This window comes from Myotis daubentonii, chromosome 8 (assembly GCF_963259705.1).
Source record: "Myotis daubentonii chromosome 8, mMyoDau2.1, whole genome shotgun sequence".
Lineage (NCBI taxonomy): Eukaryota > Metazoa > Chordata > Mammalia > Chiroptera > Vespertilionidae > Myotis > Myotis daubentonii.
Window position 1 is genome coordinate 21,627,265 of NC_081847.1, and position 7,029 is coordinate 21,634,293.

Sequence of the window (7,029 nt, forward strand, 5' to 3'; positions counted from 1 at the left end):
ATGTGTGCATTCCCGGGCCTCACTGAGACTGACTACGCTCTGGGGGAGGCCTGGAAAACAGCACGGAAAGCCTGTCCAAGGGAGCCTGAGAGGCAGCACCTGGGTCTGAAGACCACTGTGCTGGATGACAAAACCAGGGTTCAGAGAGACCTCGACAGGCTTGAACAACGTGTGAAAAACAAACAAACAAAAAAAGACACATGTAGTGTTGGAGTTTTGTATTCTCAGAATCTTGCTAAGATACTGAAGTTGAGTTAATAAAGAAAGAATTCAATTTTTCTAGAGAATAGAAAATCTTGCCGTGAGTGTGTGTGTGTGTGAGGTATACGATTGGTAAGATTGTGCCAAATATTTTCCATGTGACCCATTCAATGTGACCTCTAGTTTGCACTCTGCATTGAGCCTGGAGGCTGACCTACATGGACCATATCAGTGACCTCTCTTTCCCTCTGGCTTCTGGGAGCCAGGAGGGAATCCCCACAGGAGCCTGGAGGAAGAGAGGAAAGTAAGGTCTGGGTATTTCTTCCCTCAGCTCTTTCTGTTGGAGGTCTGTCTTCAAGTGACGGTCACAACATGACTCTCTCCCTCCTTTACTAAACCTTGAGCTTTTCCTAATATGAATATGTCACTTGGTTTTTGTTGTGACTGATTGACACAGAAACCTAATTTAATGGGAAGGAGGTAGGAAGAGTCGTGAGAATGTGATCCTCTTGCCTTGCCTCAATATGTTTCTAGAATCAGATGTTAGTCTCATGGTTCTCTGGACACATCTTGTCTCATCAGAGATGTATGTCCATTTCATTGGTGACTTTGATATGCTGGACAAGCCAGAAGGGCAGACAGATCACTGATTAGATGGGCACATTTCTGGGACTAGGTGCCTTGGTAAGTCTTCAAAATGCTGCAAAGAGAGCAGTACCTAATGGTCATAATCAGGGTCTCTGGGGGCAGAATGAGTTGGATTTGACTCCTGTCCCTGGGACCTATGGTCGTACAACCTTGGGCAAGTTATTTAACTGCTCTGAGTTCCTGGGCTGCTTTCTTAACTGTGAAGTAGAAATAACAGTAATAATAGCAATAATAATAATAATAATAATAATAATAATAATAATAATAATATCTCTCTCATAGGTTATGAGTATCCAATGTGTTACTATCCATAAAGCACTTAAAACAGTCCCAAGCACAAAACAAGTATTATGTTTTAAATAAAATAAAAATTCACATCCCCATTGTGAAAATTTCAGAAAAAAACCCCCAGTATATTTCTTAAAGAATAATGACTTACATTATTTTTTTTCAATAACTAGCAAGATATTTTTAAATGGTTATTTTTCTGAAGAAATTTGTTTTTTTTCTACAATAGCCATTCATGTATAGATTATAACATTAAAATAAAAGTTTGAGATATTGAACCATTTACACCAATAGAAACTAAAACAGTTTAGACATTTTCAATATCATGTTTCTGTGCTAAGACACAGAGAATGTAGTTTGGAAGAACCCACAATAGCATTGTAACTACCCATATCAGCCCTATCCTTGTTGCCACTGATAATGGCTGTTATTTACTTACATGATTGTAAGAAACCTGAATAAGACTTCAATTTCCAACATTCATAAATAATTTCTGTTAAATGTTTAAGGTTTCAAAATCCATGAAGCACGATGTTGACAACTCTGACAATTCTTCATGAAAAAAAAAACACACAACAAAACAAAACAAAACAAAACAACAACAAAGGCAGTCATGTTAAATGAAAAATTTCCTCTGAAAAGCACTCTTTCTATTCTGTTAATATTTATTTTAACACCTCAACAGTTATGTTTGTTCATATAAAAAAAAACACTCTGGGATCATATTTCAATGTAGCTAGAAATGACAGTTACATCATTTTCCATCTTTCATTATTATTCTCTCTACTATTGAATCTTCTATTTTAAATAATCTTTCGGGATCATTTGGAACTTGAGAATATCAGAAGGGAGGTGTTTGTATGGACATCCACAAAAGAAGGAAGATGGATAACTTTTAGAAGATTTCATGTGAAGCATAGGAGGAAGGCAAAGAGACAGTGCAGCACCTTGTCCGGTAGAAAGTGAAGAAGAAAGGTAAAGAGAGCCAAGTAATGCTAATGGTTAGGCTTTCACATGTCTCCTGCTTACCTGAAAGTCAAGGTGAAGCCCTAGCTTGTCAAGTGTGCTCAGTTCTTTGATGTTTTAATAAGGAGCATTTAATAAGTCATCAGAAGCGATGTGGAATGTATTTATTCATTTATAAATTATTTTTATGCATTTAACAATTTTTGAGCTTCACTTGAAACTTTGAAAATTTCCCAAAACTAATTAACAAAGCTTCTTTAAAAAGATTGTTTCTTCTTGTGTGTGTGTGTGTGTGTGTGTGTGTAACTGTATGTATGTGCATTCTAGTTGCTCCCTAATTTTATTCTGAATTAGAAAATGTTCAGAAGTCTACAAGGTTAAAGACCTCATCTGTCATCTCCATGTCCCCAATGAGTTTAACAGTATCTGAGACATTGTGGGTTCTTCATAAATATATTCTGAGTGGATAAAAAATTATGAATAGGAACTAGAAATTTTGAATGCTAATATAAGTAAGCAGTAGCTCTGAGTGAGGCGCCTTGAAAAGTACTTTTTGTTTCCTCTCTAATTTCAGTATCATTTCTTTTTCTTAGAATCTGGATACAATTAACTATAGCAAGACAGTGTTCAATGCAGGTTCTTTAAACTACCTCAGTATTTACTGTGAATTCACTTTGAGTAAAACTAAAAAACTAACAAATTTGCTCAATATTGATATAACTACACAATTTTATATGAAACACATGGACTTTAATATGACAGAATTTGGCCTTTATAAACAAATTTACACATGAATAAATTTACTCTTTGCTTCTCTGTGATAACCTATGAAGTGTTACACCAATAGACCCCCTCCTATAGTATTTTACTATGTAAAGAGATGATTCCTCTCAAGACAAAGATGGAAAAAAATTACCACCCATCCAAAAAAAATAAATAACAGAATTATATAATTCTAACGTATCAGCAGATAATAACACCAGAAATAGATTATGGGCAACTCTTAAGTCTTTTACCTAAGTAGTACTATAGGACGTTACAGTGTTGATGAAAAGAATGCACAGGTTTCTTATTAAACTTTGTTTTAATGGGTCTCAAAATTCTGTGACAGCCCTAACTGGTTTGGCTCAGTGGATAGAGTGTTGGCCTGCAGACTCAAGAGTCCCAGGTTCGATTCCAGTCAAAGGCATGTACCTTGGTTGCGGGCACATCCCCAATAGGGGGTGTACAGAGGCAGCTGATCAATGTTTCTCTCTCATCAATGTTTCCAACTCTCTATCCCTATCCCTTCCTCTCTGTAAAAAATCAATAAAATATTTAATAAAAATAAAAAATTCTGTAACAAATATTTGATCAAGTTGTTTCCATTAAAAAGTACTTACTTTAAACACTAATAACTGAAAAACTGCCACACACACACACAGAAAAACAAATGGTCCACAAAACATTCTCCTTTCATTCTGAAGGTTTTAGTGTGCATTGTAATCCTTAACCAGTCTTTTAGTCTTAAATGGCCAATTGAGGCAAACAGTTCTGAGATTGTTCTTCCACCACTAAGACGGGGTGGCAGGTATTGGGGATAATATTCATTTGGCCTTCTGAGTTTTCTGGTCAGACTGGTGACTGCCAGCTCCAGCTGCCTTCTTGTCCACTGTTTTGATGGCACCTGTGTGTCTGTCTCATGTCATCAATAGCAAAACGGCCAAGAGGAGGACAGTCAGAGAAGCTCCCAACACACACGGGCTTGCCAGGAACTGTATCAATGATGGCAGCAAATTTGCAGGCAATGTGAGCTGTGTGACAGTTCAGCCCAGGTGCATGTCCGGCACTGATCTGGCCTGGATGGTTCAGGGTAATCACCTGAGCTGTGAAACCAGCTGCCTCCATTAGTGGGTCATTTTTGCTGTCACCAGCCACATTGCCAAACACCTTGACAGACACTGAAGCCCACATTTTCCTCAGAGCAGCCTCACTGAAAGTTTTATGGTGCATTTCAACAGACTGCACTTCAGTTGTAACACTGACTGGAGCCAAGGTGACCACCATGCAGGCTCTGAGAACACTAGTCTCCACTCGGCCCACACGGACAGTGCCAATGCCTCCAATTTTGTAGACATCCTGGAGGGGCAGACACAGGGGCTTGTCATTTGGACGAGTTGGTGGCAGGATGCAATCCAGAGCTCTAAGCAGCCTGGTTCCATTGGCATTGCCATCTTTATGGGGGACTTTCCACCCCTTGAACCAAAGCATGTTAGCACTTGGTTCCAGCCTGTTGTTGCCATTCCAACCAGAAATTGGCACAAATGCTGCTGTGTTAGAGTTGTGGCTAATTTTCTTAATGTAGGTGCTGACTTCTTTAACACTCTCCTTGTATCTCTGCTGGCTGTAGGGCAGCTCAGTGGAATCCATTGTGTTAACACCAACAATCAGTTGTTTCACACCCAGTGTGTAAGCCAGAAGGGCATGCTCACAGGTCTGCTCATTCTTGGAGATGCCTGCTTCAAGTTCACCACCAGCAGCAGCAACAATCACGACAGCACAGTTAGCCTGAGATGTGCTTTTAAGTAACCATGTTTTGGATGAAGTCTCTGTGTCCTGGGGCATCGATAATGGTCAATAATACTTTCTGGTCTCGAATTTCCACAGGGATTTATCAATGGAGATACCACTCTCACATTTGGCTTTCAGTTTATCCAAGATCCAGGCATACTTGAAGGAGTCCTTCCCATCTCTGCTGTCTCCTCAAATTTTCCCATGGTTCTTCTGTTGATCTCACCATTTCCATAATCAAATGGCCAGTAGTGGTAGACTTCCGGAGTCTACGTGTCCAATGAGGACAATGTTGATATGAGTCATTTCCTTTCCCATTTTGGCTTTGATTTAGTGGTGTTTTTAACAACACCTGTGTTTTGATGGCAAACCCATTGCAGAAAAGCTTGGCAGGTATTTGACATGCCCCCTCTCCACCTCCTAACAATGCTAAAAGTCAGGGCTATTGATATCCCCATTTTACAGATGACAACATTGAGATAAAGAGACAGCAACTAACTTGCCTCAGATTTCAAAACTCAGAAATAAAAGACCTGGAGTTGAACCAGGATAACTAAACCCCAGAATCTGAGCTAAACACCCCACAGTTAATATGAATGTTGGTAATACCAACTTCCCATTTTTCCCTATTTAAGTCAATAGTTGAGAACTCAAGTATGGCTTTTTATATCCAGATGAGAAATCATTCTACTTTGATAACAAAGTTTGTGTAAAGTAGAGATGTGATGATTGCAATTATTTTCACTTATATACAAATTTATACTTTTAAAAAAGTATTTTATATTGCTGATAAGTATAAAAAAATTAACAAGTAGTTGCTCTCATTTTAAATCTCTTCATAAAACTCTCATACTTTTCCCCTAAGAGGATAGGGGAGCAAAGCCAACAATTAAAATCATACCTGAAGTGTAAGCAATTAATATGGCTTGTTGCAGCTAGTGGGAAGCTAGTGATTTAAAATAGAAAAAGTGTTCTCTTAAGGTATCTTTAGATGTAAAAATAATGTTGGTGCCATTTATTGCACATATTTTAAATCCAATTTTGTCACAAAATGAAGAGGTTCTGGTGAATTTAAGAAGAAGGAAGTTGAAAGTACGGCCCATATTATATGTCGATTGTTTTCAGGTTGTTTTATACAGACATCCTAGAGGCTGGCTCCTTCTGGCGTGTGCCATCAGGTGTGTGCTTCACATAGGATGGCGAGAACTTAGGGACCATGTTTTGGTATTAAGCACCTTCAAAACATTCCAAGACAGAGAGGTGGGGACCTGAATTTTAATCTCAGCTTTGATACTATAACTACCTGTGTGATTCAGGGCAAATTACTTTAGTACGTCTTGCTTTGGTTTCCTCATCGTTGGATTAGGTGACCTTTAGACATTTTCTAAAACTAAAAATATCTTTTAATTTAGTGAATTTTAAAGCTTTTGTTCTTAGAAAATTCTAAATCCTAATTAATAATGCATTTATATGTCTAAAAATTTTTTTTAATGCTTCACAAATTTGTGTACACATGAACAGAAAGATTTAGGTTGGTGACTTACCAGGGTTTCTAAGAATTTGGTTACCTGCCAAGGTTATGAGCCATGGAGATAGAATGATAATTCTACACCCACAATGTCATGCAGCCCAGCTACCTCTGGATCTGATGGGATGTTGGGTAAAAGGGTAAAGCAGCAACACCCCGGAGCTCCTGCAGCCGGGGCAAGAAGATGCATGAATGTGACTCCCCAGAACTTAGCATTACATTCATGGTCCCAGTTTTTCTTTGGGTGCCATTGGATGCCAACACAGTGCATCATCCTAGGAACAGATTAAAACAGTCTGGGTACAGAGCACTGTCCAGACATTCCTGGTTAAGAAATACAAAGTAGCTCACCAGAATTTTGCAGAGTTGACTATTAGTACATATGATAAAATCCTCAAGTGCCTAAGAAAAATGCAATGATTTTCTATGAATAGCAATAGAGTTCCTGGAAAAAGAAAATGATGATCTAACGCAGACCAGTATTTAGTACAAATAACCAAGGTTGAAAAACAGATTTATAAAATTTGAACAAGGTTGAGTCTAGAATAAAAAAATAAATAGATACTCCTTCAGTCATTCCTTAATGAGGTGGAACTGGACTTTAATATCTGAACCCATGGTATGCCCGCTAAAGTTTGTTTTGTACATTTACAGTTAAATTAATATTAAAAACAATGCATGTAGTTCTTAGTCCAAAAGAAAAATTCATTCATTCCTAACCAATATTTTACCATTTTTATAAAATTTTTAATTAAAAAATACCTTCCAAAAGATATGGCTACACATGAATTTCTGGACTATGTGAGTCCTACCTGTCTGTTTTAGTCAAAACACTAGTATCCAAGATC

At 37.9% G+C, this 7,029-nt stretch overlaps 1 pseudogene; it reads right to left on the bottom strand.

The window, feature by feature from the left end:
- Positions 1 to 3,654: 3,654 nt before the first annotated feature.
- Positions 3,655 to 5,045, bottom strand: LOC132240252 (elongation factor 1-alpha 1-like; annotated as a pseudogene).
- Between the last annotated feature and the right edge of the window lie 1,984 nt (positions 5,046 to 7,029).